At 43.1% G+C, this 20,144-nt stretch overlaps 1 non-coding gene across 1 annotated transcript; it reads left to right on the top strand.

Moving 5' to 3' along the window:
* The first annotated feature begins 19,047 nt into the window (after nt 1-19,047).
* On the top strand, nt 19,048-19,150 carry LOC124658621. Its single transcript, XR_006989329.1, has one exon. It is a non-coding gene; the product is annotated as a U6 spliceosomal RNA (small nuclear RNA).
* The last annotated feature ends 994 nt before the right edge of the window (nt 19,151-20,144 follow it).

The following is a 20,144-nucleotide window of genomic DNA, read 5'->3' as shown; positions in this document are numbered from 1 at the left end:
CAAGTAACCATGATACCCTCAACGATAACCCGATAAGATAGCGATAACGGTAACACAGTGTAAACATCACTAGCATGCACTACGACTTGCAAGGCAGACCCGATAACCAAACAACATCTGTAGGAGGGTGGTGGTGGCAATATGGGCTGCTTGAGGTAACATGTGGATAGGACACGTGAAAATAATGCAACTCAAGGCTATCATAAGAGATAAGGCAAAATAAAATAGGTGAGTGGCTCCTGCAGAGACAGAAGTTTAGGAAATGTTTGCCTGTCAAAGATCATCGAAGAACACCCGGAGGACTTGTCGTAGCTCGCATCAACTCAACGGCCTATCCGTGAAGAAACAAAGCGCTACAACAAACAACGGATGCACCACTTACTACTACGAAAGAAGAATCGGCATGATCATGATATGATATGCATGACATGGCAACGATGATGCGATGCATTTTATCCAAATATAGCAGAATCGGAATAACAACAATTATATATTAGGTTCAAGTTATTTATCTACCCCGCATATTAAATGTTATTAGCATGGCAAGACAAGGCATAGGTGCGCTACACAAAATTAAATGGAACCGGGATGAAATATTAATCCCGCGCAATTCCACATTTAACATTAAGTGATTCACTATTTACCCGAAACCACATATGCGGTGCAATGCGCATGATGATATGATAAGTGCAGCAAGTTAGATGATACATTTATAAAATAGCGTCGGTTAGGGTTGAGGTCTCACGGTATTAAAACAAAGATGGCTGTCAGATCGAACAGGAAGAGATGAAGCTAGGGTCTCGGCCTTCGGATCCGTGAAGGAGAACTTGACGGAGGTCTTCGGTGTCGATGGCTAACTAGAATTAGTGTCCCTAGTGTTTGTCTTGGTCTTGGCAGCACGGGTGCACAGAGATCGCTCGGGTTTTCAGGTGGCGTCCATGAAGTAGCTTCCTCGGGACACGGTGGACGCTGAGGAGGATTTAGAACAACACCCCCTCGCAGAAGAAGCAACCAAAGAACGGCGTCACCAGGAACAACAGGTAACCGAGCCCAGTGAGACGTGCTTGCAGCACTGAGGCTAGCAGAACTTGAACAGATGAATGAAACGGAGCTTCGACGTCGCAGGGCGAAGCATGTCCAACACGCGCGCCTGAACTGACAAAAACATGGATCGATATGCATCATGACGGAGGAACCAGACCGGGGAAACAAGGAGCGATGTGGAGCAGACCTTGAGGTGCCAAAAACATGGAGGATGGAGGATATCCAGGACGAGGAGGAGCTCCGGTAGCGCGGACCTGGGCGTGCTGCTGCAAGGAATCATGGCGGCAGTCGGCGGCACAGATGAGCACCAGGGGGAGAGCAGGGACGCTGGGGTGGCGCTGCGAGTCGAGGGCGCGCAGAACTTGGTGGCGGCCGTGCGAAGAGGAGCAACACAGGGAACTGCAGGACTTGTGCGGTGGCCAGGTCGACAGCACGCTGCCGACCAAAGGAGCAGCGGCGCGGTTTGAGGAGGCACCTCGCACGCGAGGCCAGGACGGTCGGTGGCGGGTGGAGAACCTGCAGGAGGAGCTCCGCCAATGGGAGATGGAGGCGGCTGGCTTGCCCGGATGGGCAGCAGCTGGCGCTCGTGGCCGGAGAGAAGAGCGAGCGGGGAGACGCCGTGGCTCAGGCGCAGGTCGAAGGTCGCGAGAGGAGGCGGTCGGGGACGGGTCGGGGCGTGCGGGCTCGGGTCGTGTGCGGGAGAGACTGAGAGGTTGGGAGGACTTGATGGCGAAAAGAAAAGAGGGAGAGGTGGTGGCTGCAAGATTGCCAGGGGAGGCTTTGGTGGGAGTTAAGGTTTCGGTGGGGAGGGCCTTAGGTAGGCTGGGTCTGGGGCTGCCGGTTGGGCTTGCAGGCCTAGCCGGTTGGGGAAGTTCTCTTCCCCCTTTTTATTTTTAAAACTATTTTTTTGTTATTAGTTTGCTGTTAGTTTTAAAACCCATTTCTAAATAGATTTTGGCAATGAAATAAACAGAGAAAGGAGAGATATAATTTGAAACAAAAAGACGGGGTTGTACTAGAAATAAACTATGGTTTAATAGAATATTTTTGAGGTTGAAAATATATGCATGATGCCATGATGACTTGGAACGACACGAAAAAACAATCGGAGGTGAAAAATCTAATATTGGGATTTTTCCGGGTCATTACAACGCCCTAGGGCCGGAGCTCTACTGCGCCGCCACCGCCGCCTCCATCACCTTCTCCACCAACACAGAAGAGGAGGAGGAGACTAGGATCTTGAAGGGCAACGCATCGGTCTCCATCATCATCATCATCATCATCATCATCATCAACGTCTACATCTTCAATCCCCTTTGTATACTTGGTTGTGATCCGAACTCTATTAGGATTTACACTTGTATGCAATTGTACCTTCATATTCATATTGTCATGATGTTGATCCCCTTCATGTATGAGTAGTTCCTTTGTTCTTGGGGAGATATGGAGAAACCCTAGTAATATTATGATATGAAATAAATATTACCTATACCCCTTTGATATATGAACGTGTGTTTGTTCTCTCTCTTGATATTATATGTTGTGCACCATGTAATATTTGCCTTATGGTCTCGAGAGGGAACTACCCTTTGAAGTATGGTAAAGTGTACGACGAGAAGTGACATTACCGTATCAGCACTTTACACATCGAAGAGGGGGGTAAGGAGAGAACCACTAAGCTCATATCGATAAACATGGGGTAAAACCCTTAATAGCAATGGTCAATATGTGGCTTGCAGAAGACTAGTTATTGTGGTTGTTTAGAGATGTGATGATCGATGGCTTTCTGGGCGCATCTTATTATGGAGCTTTCCCCACACATAGCATATCAAATATATAGTTCATTCCAATCATAGTAATAGCAATACTATTGGTGGAACCTACACTCCTTGACAACCCCTCAACCATATCACAAATTATGAAACCGAAAACTATAAAAAAATGTGTGTACTAATCATTCTTCGAATGTCTATTCGAGAACATATGCATCTTGCAATGGAGGAAAAGGGATACGATGATTTGCTACAAATGGCCGCTCAAGAAGAGGAAAGTTTGTACAACAAATAAGAACACATAACTACTAATGAGGCGCAGGTATACAAGATGTATCATCAAGTAATATGATGTGCTCACACATTAAGTTCTTCTTATCAAATAATATGTCCTCATTGTATGTGTGCCGGGAATTTTTTTCTTTCAATGTTCTCATAGTTATTATGAATCATTGGCGTCTTTCTATAGTAATGATGCTAATAGGGAATTGATAGAGATCTCGGACACACATCTTCGAAAAACACAGAAACACCATCAGTGGCCAGATCTAGAGAAGGAACTTTAGAGAAGACTTGATCTGGGCTGCTACGCGGATCATCAGAGGACAAGGAATCATCCCCTTCATCATCAACCGCTGCATCTCCATCACTATCACCGATCCCATTCTCCTCCAACCATAGTTGTAGTCTTGATTACTATTGTTGGATTTGTAATCGAATTCATTCCATTAATTTCATCCCCTCCATAAGATTATGATGATGTTCTTGATTGTTTCCATGAGACAGTAGTTCCTTTAGTTCTGGGGGATATGGAGAACCATGGGGTAAAACCATTAATAGCAATAGTCAATATGTGGCTTGCAGAAGACTAGCTGATGTGGTTATTTAGAGATGCGATGACCGATGGCTTTCTGGGCGCATCTTGTTATGGAGCTCTCCCCACACACAATATGATTAAAATCACATTTTATCTTTATTAACATGGATCCTAATGCTAGAGGTGGATCCAATAATCCCCGCGAACACTTTGTCTTATTAAGTTTCAACCCACTTCTCATAACGCTTTTTATTGCTTTGTTTACTTTCTTGCAACCATTTACAACCATCTTTTAAAAACACCTTAATTTGAGATTAGAAAACAATTTACAAGTAGCCTTTAATAAATAGTACCAAGGGGCATTAAGACCTTAACTAGTAGCTCCTCGTGGTTCTATACTCTTATTTCGAAACTAGCTACAATTGATCTGTGTACTTGTAGTCATCAGTGTGTTAGTTCTCTCCCTTGATATTAGAAATTGTGCACCATATAATATTTTCCTTATGGTCTCAAGAGGGAACTACCATTTGAAGCGTGGTAAAGTGTACGGCGAGAAGTGACATTACCGTATCGACACGTTAACACATGGGAGAGGGGATAAGGAGGGACACACGAAGCTCATATCGATAACCATGGGGTAAAACCCTCAATAGCAATGGTCAATATGTGGCTTGCAGAAGACTAGCTTATGTGGTTATATAGAGATGCGATGACCGACGGCTTTCTGGGCGCATCTTATTATGGAGCTCTCCCCGCACATAGCATAGCAAAGATATAGTTCGTTCTAATCATAAGTAATAGCAATAATAGTGGTGGAACCTACACTCCTTGAGAACCCTCAGCCATATCACAAACACACTCCATCAACACTCTCTAGCTTTAGTTTACATTTATTATTATCTTTCTTTTAGTTAATTCAAACTCTTAATTATTGCCATCTTAGCAACTTATAGTACATGATATTTCCAAACCACGTTTTGGGTGTGATAGTGGCTGCGCCTAACATTGCAGTTGCGAGGTTGTGTTTATAGCCAGTTGCAAAGCTTCTCAGTGACGAACTTATATAAATAATATTTGCTGCTACAAATACTGCAACAACCCTGTTGTTGATCACAGGAACCCAATCATCAGTGGGTATGCTCTAAGAGCCTAAATATGAACTACCTAACTACTACAACTCTAGTGAGATTCTCACCGGAGTCTTCTGTATTCTAGTGGGTGCGTGAGCTTCTATTCTAGTGTAGTGGTATTGGGATTCAAATGGGCATGCTTCTATCCTCCGCGGGGGCTCCTTCTATACCCTCGGCCATGGGAATTAGGGCATGGCCTAGAGGTTACCGTCATGGTCAAGGTGACATGGCGGTGCTAAGATCCTTGGACTCTACTCTTTGACTCCTTGGTTGCTACCCCATCTTCTTATCGTCACCCCTCGGGAGCCTCACTACTATAGCTGAGGACATCATGGACTTCCATGCCCTCGGGGATGACTCCGCCGGCCAAAGGGTCGGGATGTGACCTAGCGAGGGGTCATGCCTTGCTAGGATGGCTAGGGGCGTCCTGCACGGCGGGTTGTCTGGTCCCATCAGCCAGTCGTGTGTCTTGCCTTACATCACGGGTGCCAACTTCTATGATGTGAGGCTTCCTATCCCCTTTGGACGTGAGATTTTACTAGTTGGCTGCTATGGGTTCGCCTGCTAATGCATTTGGCGAGTGCTGGCTTCGTCCTCTGCCATTTAATTCTAAACTCTACCTTAGCTGGTAGGCTATTATTTACCCGTCTCTGGGTACCCGCTTACCCATGACCCCATCACATAGTAGGGACCTAGGATAGGCATGATGCGCATAGTCATCAAGGTGAATTTCCCTAATGATGTCACTGCCTTCCTTGGGAGTTGCATATCTTTTCCTCTTCCATTTGCCTTGTTAGTTTTATCATTTTGTGTTGAACTATTTTCATTATGTTGAGTTTGATAGCTTGTGAACTATTGGCTACTGTATGGTTGTACGTTGTAAGACATATTATCATCCATGACCATCTATGCGGTCAAGACTATGGTGATCTATCCTCTATCTTTTCCTAGTCTTTTTTGTCTATAATGTTACGTATTACTTTGTAATTCTCATAAGCATGGTTATAATTTTCTACACTCTCCGTAATGCCTGATGTATCTATCTAGTGCAATGGTTAAGCTTGTTGTGTTTAAGTTTCTTGACTAGTTGTTCATTTATAAAATCTAGGGGGAACAGTGATCCTAGTGGTGTGCATTTTGTATTCTAAAGTGATTCTCTTAAGTAGTGCACACGTCTAGGGGGAGCTCATCTATATTTTGTAAACAGTTGTTTCTATCATACACATGCTATATGTTGTCGCAAATCCATGTGTTTTCATCGAACACCAAAAAGGGGGTGATTGAAAGGGAATCTTGTCCCCTAAGTTGGCTTTGATATTTGTTAACAACACTCTGATACTAACTGTTTGCTTGAGAATGACTAGTTGATTCTTAAACGAGCAAACAGAGTGGAGTACCCTCGGTTTCGTGAAGCATTGTGAAGGAAAGCCCGGTGTATTTATTTTCGTTTTGTAGCTAGGCTTCCTGTAGCATCAAGATGGGATAACAAGAGGTTTGCGTGGTGGTTTATTATTGGTTAATCATCCTATAAACCACCCACGACCATATTTACGAAATCATAGGTCGTGGTCTTGTCAATGGGTTTGCAAAGCTAGTCGTGGGAATGTTGGTGCAATGCCGCTAGAGTGGTCCGGTCAAGCCGGACCAACCAGCCCAGGCTGGTCTAGCCTCGGTCCAAGTTAGCTCCCATGTGCCCGGTGTGCTCACAGTACTATCGCATGTATTGGTTCGGCCTAACCGGCCATTCCAGCCAGCGGAATAAACTACTTCAATTTGCCCAACGACTAGATCTCGTCCCATTCGTTAAAAGATGTATTCTTCCTTGTTGGTACCTTGACGACCTACCCACCTATATCCACCATTACTACACCTCATAAATCATCTAGATATAAATACTTCTCTAGCCACACGAACACCTTGATTCTTTGATAAGTGAAGGAGAAGCTCTAGATCTGCAATCCTACTAAACCGATTTGTTACCACCGCTCAAATCATTTGTGTATCTTGTTAATCTTGGGTTCCTTGGAACCTTAGATGGAAGAGGTCGTCCAAAAGCTAGTTCTTGGTGTAAATCTCCATGGCCGTCACTTGGGAGCCTTCGATTAAGTTGTGGATGCGTGCCCCAAGCTTTGTGTAAAGTTTCCGGTTGCCACCTTGAAGTCTATCGCTTAGTAGAGTGTAAGCTAACCTTCATGGTTTGCTCACCGGAGAATAGGGTGAGGCCTTTGTGGAATTGGTTGGCCTTTGTGGCACCACACCCCTCCAACATAGATGTACTCCCTTCAAAAGGAAACTAAGGGAATCATCCCTTGTGTCTATGCATACTCCACTCTACGCTACCTTTATCCTTTACCGCACTTTTCTATTTGCATCTTGTATCTTGTTTACTTGCTTATACCTTGTCATATAGGTAAATTCACATAGTTGAATATCTACATAATTTACCATATGTGTCAAGTCTAAATTGAATAGGAATTAAATTTTGGTTAGCACATATTCACCCACCTCTAGGTTCCCATTCAATCCTTTCGAGGGTGGGGGGCTTTCGCTAGGTCCCGAGATGTCAATATTTTGTACTCGGTTTCCATCATCTTTGCATGATTCATTGTATCCTCCGCACTCGCGAGATCTTGTTAGAGCTGTTGACGATGTTTGGTGATGTACCTGGCCTCCTTGTAGAGTTCCTTGCGCCTGGCATCGAGCTCAGTGACGTTCTAGATGCACTCTAGCGTGACGGGGTTCATGAGGAGTCGACCGTACATGGTCTTGTCCACCGGAACAATTACATGTGTTCGAGGACGAAGGCAATGGTAGTGGAGGGTCCCTACCGGTTGTATGTCCACTGTTGCGGGCTTGGAATTCCCGCGGCTGCTGCTGAGGCGGGGTGGGAGTCGGAGGTGGGATTCCTTTGGCCGCCTCAGCCGTAGCCTCTACACCTTCTTCAGGAGTTTCTTTAGGTCCACCATTGCCCGTTGGTCAAAAAAACTTGTTGGTTGGCGAGAGACTGATCTACCAGATCCTCATGAGCTAGCGAGTTCAGCCTCACCCTATTCTTCTTCTCATTGATCGGTTCACTATACGAGTTTCCCGACTTTGGGTCAAGTGCCTCCAAGATAGATTCAATTTTGTTTCTGTCTATGTTGGAGCTAGATCCTGAATCAGAATCAATGTAGCCAACAAAATGACACCTTTGCGTCTCTAACACCTGGGAAACCCAAGCGGATTCGCATCGGTCTTCTTGTGCAGACCTTGTTTCTAGGAGACCTAATCTGGAGATTCATCACAGAGGTCCTGCTCAAATAGATCTTACATAATCGTGTCCAAGCGACATCATGTTGGCATCCTGGGAGTAAGATCATGTGCGGTTTTTGCTGATTAAGAAGCGGATTCCACCAATAAGAATGATGGTGTAACACATGCGACGTTATCCTTAGGCGGAATCCGAAATTCTTCATTGGCAAGGATGGGGAAGCTATCGGCGTAGAGGACGCGCCCGATGGTGACAGTGTTGCCAACGCCCGCAAAGGTGGATCCTACTCATATCCGCCCTCAAGGCGCGTCTGGCCCCATGGTGTGACAAAGGGTTAACCTTGTCAATTCCCATAATGACGGACTTGGGTTTTTAGGAAGGAGAACACTCGTGAATCAACAAACCGGTCAGCTAAACTAGGCAACTGACAAAAACTATGATCAAGGGCGAATCGTCGAGATTGTATTATATGAGAATTAGGGTCACATGGTATCGCGTCCGGTTGAATCTCCCCCCTCAATGGCTCTTCCTAGCCCTTATATAGTGGGCTAGGTCTCAGAGTCCACCTCGAGGCTGTTTACATGATGTATGTCGGTTTACCTGATATGGGCCTAGCTTTCCTATTTTACATAATATATGGGCTTCGGTTTCGTGTAGTTTCTTCATGGGCTTTTCCTATCCCTTCACGGACTTTACACCAGGGACATCAATACTGAGTACTCAATATAGTATACTCATGTCAGTAGCCCCCGAAACTCTACTCGAGTCATAGACTCAGTCGAGTCTCAACACCTTCGACTTCTTTTCCTTTTGAACGTGAATAGTCAATATTTCACTATTTTCTGTGTAGAAAAATATTTTAACTGGTGAGTGCATTCTTTAGCATGTTTTTTGCATTATTATTTTATCAAGATATCATCGAGTAGTGGTAGAATTTTTATATTTCACCGCGCTACCGCGCCCTTTTATGCTTGGCTACACAAGTTCTCAAAAGAAGAAGTCAATAATGAAATATCAATGAAAACTGTCATTCTCTTGCATTTTGACGTGATAGAAATCATTTTTGAACTTAATAATGCACCTGGGCGAAAGGACAATGCCAGGACAACTTCCATCAGCTTTAACGGGCATCGGTACGGGCAAGGCCCGCCCGTACCACCCTCCAGAAGCACTGCCTCGTCAAATACTTTCACCTCCCGCTGACGGATCAGGGATCAAACACACACAGCTCCGCGAAACTGAAAAATACCGCCCCAGATTAGATCTCAAGAAGGTACTTTGGAGAAGACAAGAGTCGGGCTGCTACGTGGATCCTTAGAGGACAAGGCATCATCCCCTTCATCATCATCAAACGCTGCACCTCCACCATCATCATCCTCCAACCATAATTGTAATCTTAATTGCTATTGTGGATTTGTATTCGAATTCGTTCCACTCCTTTAATTCCTTCCACAATATTATGATGATGTTCTTGATTGTGTCCATGCGTGAGTAGTCCTATTAGTTCTTGGGGAGATGGAGAAACCTTAGCATGAATATGAGATGAATCTAAGATGATCTATGGTTTTAAGTATTAATGTGCGTTAATTTTCTCTCTTGATATTACGTGTTGTGCACCATGTAATGACTTATGGTCTTTAGAGGGAACTACTCTCTTTGAAGTGTGGTAAAGTAAACGGCGGGAAGTGACATTACCGTATTAGTGCTTCGACACATAAATAAGGGGGATAAGAGGGATTCACAAAGCTCATATCGATAACCGCGGGGTAAACCCCTTAATAGCAATAGTCCATATGTGTCTTGAGAAGGCTAGATGATGTGGTTATTTATAGATGTGATGACCGATGGCTTTCTAGGCGCATCTTATTATGGAGCTCTCCCACACACAACATGCTTAAAAGCATATTTTATCTTAATTAACACAAAGTGCTAGAGGTGGATCAAATAATCCCTGATAACACTTTGTCTCATTAAGTTTCAACCCAATTCTTACAACTTTTTTACTGCTTTATTTACTTTATTTGCAACCATTTACAACACCCCTCTTTAAGCATTTTGAGATTGGAAAACAATTTTATTAAGTAATCTTTAGTAGAAAGTAGCAAGGGGCATTAATACCCTAACCAGTAGCTCCTCGTGGTTCCATACTCTTATTTCGAAACTAGCTATAACTAATTTGTGTTCTTGCAGTTATCGTTAATCATAGCGATATTTGGGAACAAGCCCGATGCATCCGAAGGATTAGGGATCAGTTAATTTCCTTAGCACATACAAGTAAGCCTACTTCAAACTCGAGTCCCCAGACACGAATCTGGATAACTGGTGTGATTCAGCACCAGCCACGAAGGACTTATCGAGTTCTGAATTCCAACAAATTTTAGTAAAAGGTACCTAACACGTCCGTAAGGATTCTCATCACATCGACAATGATGTGGATATTTCTAGCAGAGTGCAGTATGTGGTGGTGCTAGACCTCACATGATGGATCCTGATGGTCTTACCTTCGTGCAAGAACAGGCTTCTAAACATTTATTGAGTTGATCCTGATGAGGATCCTTATAGACATTTGCATTATTTTATTGAGTTGTGTTGGATAATTAAATTGAGAAACTACATTGATGATGAACTAAAGCTTAAATTGTTTAGTCATTCTCTAACCAACACTGCATTATCTTGGTATAGAACTTGCCCTGCATAAAAGATTGATACTAGGGACAATCTTATCCCAAAGTCAAGTCCGCTGAAGCAAGAAGATCAATAACAATTTTCAAAAATTGCCACGGCGAAAGCTTAATGAGAGCATATCTCAGGTTCAAAGGTACGGTTCAAAAATTTCCCCATCATGATTTACCACCTTGGTATGTTTCACATGTCTTTTATGGAGGACTAGAACAAGATAGTAAAAGAGAATTAGATTTGTTATCCGGTGGATCTTTTATGGAACTCACAGCCGAGCAAACTTGAATACGCCTAGACAAAGTTCATAGAAATAGAGTATCATGGGGCTTTTATCTTGGTAGTGAGGGAGAAATAGAAATTGAATATGATTGTTTGAACTCTTATAAAAACACCGGGCACTTAAAAGAAAGAGCTAACGAGCTTAATCTTGATGTTGTTATGGTATTGGATGTTCTTAAAGATTTTACATAATTCATTGATGTACCCAAGAATGAATGGCTTCATTACACTCTGCTACTTCAAACTATAGAAGCAACACAAGTTGAAGCTGAAGTACCCAAAGTGGTGCCTATTGAAAGGATGCCTTACAATGAATCGCTACCCTTCCCAATGACAACGGCAAGGCACATCCGAGCTCAACTCCTTGCAGAACAAACGGAAGAGAAGGTAAGAGCATCAAAGTTAAAAAAATTAGTAATGAAGAACCTACTCATGAAGCTGCAAATGGAGAGAGTGAAGTAACTAAGGAAAGTATTTTAGCTATGTTTGCACACTGCAACGTAGTTGAGCTGATTCCGAAGCCTCACAATTTGCAGAAGGTATGGTTCAAGCAAAAGGTGTGGGCAAACCCATTTTATCTTGCACTTTTGGTGGATCCTCTTATTATGGACTCATATTGGAACAACCATTAATGTTATTCCCTATAGATTTTATTTTGGTATTCGATGAACCTGAGCATTCACAATTAGAAGACACATATATGACAATAATGCTAGCCGATAAGACTCTTAGAGTTCTTATGGGAGTAATAAAGAATGTACCTATTACAATAGGACCTTACACTTATCCCATTGATTTTGTTGTCATTGATATGCCAATTCATTCTCATTGTCCAATCATTTTTGAAAGAACTTTCTTAAACACTGCGGGAGCTAATATTGACTGCAGGAAAGAAACTATCTCTCTTAAGTTTGGGGAGGAAATGATGAGTTTCCATTTCTCGAAGTTCACTCATAAACCAATTGTTGAAGAAGAAGAAGACTTCGAGGAGGAAGTTGATCTTGCTACTCTTTCCGCAATACTTTATAATACTCCTGAAGATGATTTAGAGGTAAGTTTACTTGGAAATGAAAATAATATGATAGAATCAAACCAAAATGATATTGAGAAATATTTGGAAACTCTCACTATAGTTGATAACTCAACTAATGAGAAGTATGAAGTACCTGAAAGAAAGGGAGATGAAGAATTACCACCTCCAGAACTGAAACATCTTCCTCTAGATTTAAAATATAAGTTCTTAGATGAGACAAATAGATATCCAGTTACTGTGAGTACTAACCTTTCAGAAAAGGAGGAAGAACAACTAATGATGGTACTTAAAATGCATCGTAAGGCTTTTGGGTATTCTTTGGATGACTTAAAAGGGATCAGTCCCTCAATAGCCACTCATCGAATATTCATGGAAGATGGAGCCCAACCAGTTGCAGATTTTCAGAGAAAACTTAAGCCTGAAATGAAGGAAGTGGTAAGAAAGAAAATCATCTGCCTCCTTGATGCGCGTACAGCACGCGTCCGTTGGGAACCCCAAGAGGAAGGTGTGATGCGTACAACGGCAAGTTTTCCCTCAGAAAGAAACCAAGGTTTATCGAACCAGGAGGAGCCAAGAAGCACGTTGAAGGTTGATGGCAGCGGGATGTAGTGCGGCGCAACACCAGGGATTCCGGCGCCAACGTGGAACCTGCACAACACAACCAAAGTACTTTGCCCCAACGAAACGAGTGAGGTTGTCAATCTCACCGGCTTGCTGTAACAAAGGATTAGATGTATAGTGTGGATGATGATTGTTTGCGAGAAAACAGTAGAACAAGTATTGCGATGGATTGTATTCGGTGTAAAAGAATGGACCGGGGTCCACGAGTTCACTAGAGGTGTCTCTCCCATAAGATAAATAGCATGTTGGGTGAACAAATTACGGTCGGGCAATTGACAAATAGAGAGGGCATGACAATGCACATACATGATATGATGAGTATTGTGAGATTTAATTGGGCATTACGACAAAGTACATAGACCGCTATCCAGCATGCATCTATGCCTAAAAAGTCCACCTTCGAGGTTATCATCCGAACCCCTTCCGGTATTAAGTTGCAAACAACGAGACAATTGCATTAAGTATGGTGCGTAATGTAATCAATAACTACATCCTCGGACATAGCATCAATGTTTTATCCCTAGTGGCAACAAGACATCCACAACCTTAGAACTTTCCGTCACTCGTCCCGCATTTAATGGAGGCATGAACCCACTATCGAGCATAAATACTCCCTCTTGGAGTTAAGAGTAAAAACTTGGCCGGAGCCTCTACTAATAACGGAGAGCATGCAAGATCATAAACAACACATAGGTAATAGATTGATAATCAACATAACATAGTATTCTCTATCCATCGGATCCCGACAAACACAACATATAGAATTACGGATAGATGATCTTGATCATGTTAGGCAGCTCACAAGATCCGACAATGAAGCACATGAGGAGAAGACGACCATCTAGCTACTGCTATGGACCCATAGTCCAGGGGTGAACTACTCACTCATCACTCCGGAGGCGACCATGGCGGTGAAGAGTCCTCCGGGAGATGATTCCCCTCTCCGGCAAGGTGCCGGAGGCGATCTCCTGAATCCCCCGAGATGGGATTGGCGGCGGCATCTCTGGAAGGTTTTCCGTATCGTGGCTCTCGGTACTGGGGGTTTCGCGACGAAGGCTATATGTAGGCGGAAGGGCAGGTAAAGGGGCGTCACGAGGGGCCCACACAACAGGCCGGCACGGCCAGGGCTTGGGCCGCGCCGCCTGGTGTGTCGCCACCTCGTGGCCCCACTTCGACTCTCCCTCGGACTTCCGGAAGCTTCGTGCAAAAATAGGACCACGGGCGTTGATTTCGTCCAATTCCGAAAATATTTCCTTACTAGGATTTCGAAACCAAAAACGACGAGAAAACAAGAATCGGCTCTTCGACATCTCGTTAATAGGTTAGTGCCGGAAAATGCATAAATATGACATATAATGTGTATAAAACATGTAGATATCATCAATAATGTGGCATGGAACATAAGAAATTATCGATACGTCGGAGACGTATCACTCCTCGACGCAGGTATCATCTATCATGTCAAAGAGAGTGACTGGGTGAGCCATGTTGATTGTGTTCCGAAGAAATGATGATTTATTGTTGTACCAAATAAACATAATGAAATGGTCCCAACCAGAACTGTTGTAGGACATAGGATGTGCATTGATTTTAGGAAATTGAATAAGGAAACTTGGAAAGATCATTACCCATTGCCTTTTATAGATCAAACTTTGGATAGACTTGCTAAACATTCACATTTCTGTTATCTTGATGGATATTCTGGGTTCTCCCAAATAGTTGTTCATCCGAAAGATCAATTGAAAACAACTTTCACTTGTCCTTTTGGATTATATGCTTACCGTAGAATGCCTTTCGGATTATGAAATTCTCCAGCTACTTTTCAAAGATGCATGACCGCTATATTTGCCGATTATATTTAGCATATAATGGAGGATGACTTTTCCGTCTATGGGACTTCATTTAACCTTTGCTTGCGTAATTTGCATAAAGTGCTGCAGAGATGCGAAGATACTAATATAGTCTTGAACTGGGAGAAGTGCCACTTTATGGTTCAAGAAGGGATAGTACTTGGGCACAAGATCTCAGGAAAAGGCATAGAAGTTGACAAGTCAAAAACGGAGGCCATAGAGAAAATACCACATCCACGAGATATCAAAGGTATAATAAGTTTTCTTGGTCATGCTGGGTTCTACAGAAGATGCATTAGGAGTTTTTCTAAGATAGCAAAACCCCTTACTAATCTTACAAAATATGTTCAATTTAAGTTTGATGAAAATTGCCTCAATTCTTTCAACATTCTTAAGCAAGCTCTGCTTAAAGCTCCTATGATACAACCACCTAACTGGAAGAAACCTTTCGATCTACTTTGTGAGGCAAACCATGAATCTGTTGGAGTCACTTTGTGCCAGCAGGATGGTGATGAAGTTAATATCATCCATCATGGTAGCCGGACTCTAAATGATGCACAAATAAATTATCCCTTAATAGAAAAGGTGTTATTTGCAGTTGTATTCGCTTGTGAAAAGTTTAGATCGTATATCATTGACTCATAAGTTAGAGCCTACACTGATCGTATGGGTTTGAAAGAAATCCTTGAAAGGACCGATGTTAAGCCTAGAATGATTCGGTGGATTTTGCTTTTGCAAGAATTTAATTTGCAGATTATACAAAGAAGTGAAGAATGACTCGAAGATCGATAATTCGTGGACAAAGAAGCACTACCATGCAACATATCTACGGTCTTCCCACCAGGTACACTTCGTCTTTGTGAAGGAGTTCCTCCTATTCTTTGTGATGGTGCAAGCAAGAATTTCCTACCCACCATCTATGGAAGAAGGAGAGGAAAAATATGATGGTCCAGAAGTACGGTACCTTTTACTTCTAATTGTTGCAAGAGAGTTCTCTTTGATTTTATTGTTTTGAAGTTTCTAGTTTTTCGTTCTTTTATGTGCGTTTTCGAGGTCCTTACAATTTTTTAAGCTGATTGGAGTTTTTGCGACCTCGGTATGGGCGGACGGTATGGCTGGACGCACCCGTACTAGTGGTCGCTAAGCTTACAGTAAGTTTCCGTCGAAACTTGTTTTCTAACCTTGTCCGCCGTACGGGCGGACGGTACAGTCATTTATGCCCATACAGGTGGATCCAATAATCCCTGAGAATATTTTATCTCATTAAGTTTCAACCCAATTCTTACATTTTACTGCTTTATTTACTTTATTTTCAACCATTTACAACACCCCTCTTTAAGCATTTTGAGATTAGAAAACAACTATTAAGTAATCTTTAGTAGAAAGTAGCAAGGGGCATTAAGACTCTAACCAGTAGCTCCTCATGGTTCGATACTCTTATTTCGAAACTAGCTACAACTGATCTATGTTCTTGTAGTTATCATTAATCGTAGGGATATTTGGGAACAAGCCTGATGTATCCGAAGGATCGGGAATCAGTTAATTGCCTGAGAAAATACAAGTAAGCCTACTTCAAACTCAAGTCCTCATACACGAATCTGGATAACTGGTGTAATTGAGCACGAGCCACGAAGGACTTATCGAGTTCTGAATTCCAACAAATGTTAATTAAAGGTACCTAACACGTCTGTCAGTATTTTTCATCACATCGACAATGATGTGGATATTTCTAGCAGAGCGCAGTCTGTGGTGGTGCTAGGCCTCACATGACGGATCCTGATGGTCTTACCTTCGTGCAAGAACATGCTTCTAGACATTTTGTGACGGACGCGGTCCAGGATTATTTATTTATCAGATGCCTTGTTTGGTTGTTCGATTACCCAAAGTTGACGAGTTAAGATTATTTTGGATGCATGCCCCCTCGATGGGATTGAAGGACAAAGTAATGTTCGTTAAGTGTTTTCCACTTGAACATGTACACAAAACTTTAAGAAATTTCCACTTCATTTGATTCTTGAACTTGTCTCCTTAACCCCAATTGTCGTGGTTTTTTCGACAAGTACACCATGAGGGGTACCTCAAGCTGGAGAGAGAGTCCGGGTTAAGGAGACGGGGAGCCACCGGAATGAGGAGACACGAGCTACCCAGGTTTCGATCTCACAACGATGGCGAGATCTTATTTCCTGGTATAATTATAATGGCAACACGTGCGAGATTGGAATGAGATGTTCGATGTCGTGTGTTACCCTAAAGGCTCTCGTAAGCCAGCTTATAAAGTCACACGATCCTAGGGTTACATGGAGAGTCCAAGCCAGAGTCGGCAAAAAGTCCTAGACTAATACATGGGTGCACATTGTCTCGTTCTCCAAGGCACTTTCTTGCTCAAGACGATTGCAATCCTCCTTACTACGTCCTAGTTGGACTTCCGTTTTATTCTATTAGCAAGTGGGCCACCCTGTTAGGTTATAGGCCAAACCACAATCTGTGGGCCACCCGAGCTTGCCGGTATGATACCACACCATGACTGTACCCATTTTGTATATCCCCAACATATGGCAAGATAACTGAAATTAATTTTCGCTTGATCCATCGATCATCGGCATCCTTACTTCCAAGATCCTTCATGGCTACACTTACAACTATGAGCCACTGGCAGAGACCTTCGGGGGTCTCACCTTCATTCATCACATTCATCCATACCATCCATCTCATCAAACTTTGAGCTTTGAATGCTGTCATTTCCAATGAACAAATGGTTGAGGTGATCCCAATAATATTTGCGACACACAAACAATGAATGTGAACCATGTTATCTAGAGTCAAATAATTTTGGATGGTGAACAAAACAGATGCATGGAGTTTCTTATCCACTTCTTCTCTTGATGTTAAGTTCTTTGGATCAAATGGATTGAATCCATCTTCAATGATTCTCCATAATTCAATTGAGTCGAGGAGGTACTAATGTGAGATGTCATAAGAATTTCCCAATTAGTAAAACTTGATTCATCTACCATGGATGGGGGGGGGGGGTGGGTTGTAGCTTGTCGGCGGAAGTTGCGTGGCATATATACCAATGCCTTTTTTCCATCGGGAGTTATGAGTGCCACTTCGCTATTTTCCACTTCGGAGGATGTTGCCTTGAGATCGAGCATCATATGAGCAACATATTTTAAGGAGCGTAGCACGCATCCTTTGCACCTCTTGTAACTCGTTTCCTAGGGATGTTCTTACATCGATCAAGCCCGAGGCAAACTCACCCTAGTGACAAATTCTTCAAGATCAACTTGATTTTCAACCTCGGTAGGTGGAGGTGGGATAGGTTTTCCACTCCCCAAGCCTTCATGTTCGCCAATCCTCTCTAGGCGGTAAAGCCTCTATAAAGAGACTAAGCTCTAGTACCAATTGTGAAGTCGAGGAGCTACTAATGTGAGATGTCATAAGATTCCATGTAACATTATGGAGGCACACTTGTGGTGTACCATTTCTTATCATTGTGAAGTGCGGGTGGTTTCCTAGGCTAGACGAGTTGGGACTTGCACATTGAGGTGTATGATGTGACATGCATGACATGGTTGAATTGCCTCTTATTAGTTTCATGTTCTAGACGAGGCATGACTTGTCCATTGAGGTAGCACAATAGAACATGGTTGCACAACCTCCTAGTTTACTCTTTTAAATGAGTTGGGACTTGTTCGTTAAAATGGCACAATATGACACGGTCGCACAACCTCATGGTTCCTGCCATAGACAAGTTAGAACTTGCCTGTCAAGGTGGCGCGGTACGATGCAGTGGCCCTGCCTCATGTTTGGCTTGGCTCTAGATTGTGACGAGTGGTAGCATAAATGATACGCAAGCGGCGTAAGACGAGGATGTGCTATGCTTGATGTGGACTACACAAAAAATTCTCCAAACGCTGGGCTTTAGCTAGTTTCTTCTTCGATTAGTCCTTTTAGTGTCTAGGTACGGTGTAGTTCTTCCCAGAAAATGCATTTAAATCCTAAGCTCACTGGAGCCTTTTATTTTAAAATTTTGAAAATGACATCGTTAGTCCAATCTGACAATCCGTTGGTATAACATTGGCTGGCCAGCCAAAAAGCAAAGGTGCATGAACCTGGTCATTTCACCGTCGCAATCAAATTATCAAAATACCACTGGCCGGAGGCCTGGAGCTGCCTCACACGAAAAAGTAACTGAACCGAAGTTTCCATACCATCCGTGACAAATGCAGTTGGTTTGTCTAAGCAAGGATTTACCCTCCTCGATGATAATCCTGAGGATTTCGATTGGCTTATCCGTGAACTTGACATTGACGCATAACGCTGGGCCGCGAAGCATTTGCGTGGAACATTAAATTGGACAGGAGCAGGCCCACGTATGTTTCCAGCTTGCTTCCTCAAGTTGGGCCGACTGAGCAAGATCCAGCCCGCACGCAGATGCGGCCCGCTGGCCGTCCGGTACTCCTGGCGCTTGCGGATGCGGGAACGCAGAGCAGAGAACCTTTGTTTTAGTCCCACCTCGGCAGCTGAGGAAAGTTTGGACCGGTTTATAAGCCTCGCTGTTGCAGCTGCATCGTCCCTTCGGGGACATCCGATAAAATTGGAACGATACAGAGAAGATTAGCATGGCCCCTGCGCAAGGATGACACGCACAAATCGAGAAATGGTCTAAATTTTTTCGAGATTTTGCGCGCCGGTCCCTGGTACCTTACAGATATGCCCCGGACCATGCAGTTTTGCCCCTGCTTAATTCTTTGTGTTACAAAAAGGTGCTTCCGCTATTCCTGTTTACCTCCAGCCAGGTCCCTGGCGTTGGCAAAGGTGCACTGTTTTGCGTTTTCTGTAATTATTATGTTCATTTTGAAATTCTCCGTTCATTGATGCCCTGAAACTGTGTTGGTATACTCTTTCACCCCATGCATTGGAATTTACTAAATACTACTCCGTATCAGTTATGTTCACTCCTGAAAGTTCAGATATGCTCCTATTCTTGTTCTATTGTGCTCCTTTCTTTGCGAGGATATTTTTATTTCTTTGTTTTTTTTATAAACCATTTCACATCTCTTTTCTCAATGAATTATACCTATTTGTACACTACACATGGAACTATTTTCTGAAGCACACTCTACAGTCTACATTTCCACAAGTACTTCAGTAGCGTTTTCACAAACTATTTCTCCTTCCTGGATTATAGCTTTAATTCTGTAATATCCGGGTTGATGTTAACAATGCCATTGTTGATTATTACGGGTCTACAGTCCATATGCTGTGCCTTGTTTTCTAACCCAAAGCCAGCTTTCGTACCTCGCAAAATGATAAGTAAGTATAGTGAGTCGAACACTAGTATGATCATCTTTCTGTAGCAACAACTGGACATTCAGCTTCAGCAAGTGTATGCAGACATTGTTTCCAGCAACTTTAGCATCGCCAAAAGAAAGAAAAAACGCATCAGCGTCCGCAGCTCAGTAGCCCACGTTTTGTCAACTTCATCGCTGGTCAAACTTGATTATCCTTCTAGGAATCGAATAAAATCACACGAGGTTGGTTGGCTGGATTGTCATAACCACAGGTGCATGCACTAAAACTTGCACTTGGAAGGAGCCTCATATTAAGTCACCATCACAATGGGAGAAATACCACTGGCCCAGCCAAATTCCAGAGACCATGGGGCC

Source organism: Lolium rigidum, chromosome 5 (genome assembly GCF_022539505.1).
Source record: "Lolium rigidum isolate FL_2022 chromosome 5, APGP_CSIRO_Lrig_0.1, whole genome shotgun sequence".
NCBI classification, from domain to species: domain Eukaryota; kingdom Viridiplantae; phylum Streptophyta; class Magnoliopsida; order Poales; family Poaceae; genus Lolium; species Lolium rigidum.
This window is presented reverse-complemented; position numbering and strand designations above follow the sequence as displayed.